The following is an 831-nucleotide window of genomic DNA, read 5'->3' on the forward strand; positions in this document are numbered from 1 at the left end:
TACTACAACACTCTACCCAGGGTGACAGCTTGAGGTTCTATCTCAAAAAAAAAATAATAATAATTTGACTTCATGATGAGCTGTGATAATTTTTGTGTTTGTTATACCATCAGAAATCCTCCCTGTGGCACAAAAGGACTCTTTTAATTAGAAAATATTGTTGCCACAGGGAGGTAGAAGATCGACATGAAAAACTAGGGATCTGAAAAGAAGCCCCTATCCTAGGATTACCTGAAGGTGAAACAGATTGAGCCAGAAGGAACACAATGCTGGTAGGTTGGTTTTTAATTTATTAAGAATGTCTACAATTTCATATTTCATTAAAATTATTTCATCTATCTATACCATGATTTTGTTTAAAGGGTAATAATAATTCCTCCTTGAGAAGGGAGAAGTAATACAATAGTATTTTTCCTTCTAAGCAATTGTTGAGTTATCCCTTTCCGTGTTCCTAATATTTCTTTTTTTAAAGCCTTAGGGCTATTTCATGCCTCTATTTCCTTGGAAGCTAATCGTGATTAAACTTCTTTAAGTCTTTTTTTTTTTTTTTAATTTTGGTTATTTCTGTTGTTTTCACTCCTAATCTAGATCTTTTCCTAAATTTTTAAGTTTTTTCTTCTGATTATTTTCGATAAGCCTAGCCATAAGTTTTATAGAATGATAAAATGTGAATTTTAAGTTAATTTAGTTTTCACTCTAGAATTGCTTGAATTATAATTGTACTGTGATTTCGATGAGTTAGAAAATATTAGTAGAGAAATTTTTTTACTTTTTGGCCAGGGCTGGGTTTGAATCCACCATCCTCAGTATATGGGGCCAGCACCCTACCCA

The sequence above is a fragment of the Otolemur garnettii genome, unplaced genomic scaffold, assembly GCF_000181295.1.
Source record: "Otolemur garnettii isolate 467f Iridium unplaced genomic scaffold, OtoGar3 scaffold00169, whole genome shotgun sequence".
Lineage (NCBI taxonomy): Eukaryota > Metazoa > Chordata > Mammalia > Primates > Galagidae > Otolemur > Otolemur garnettii.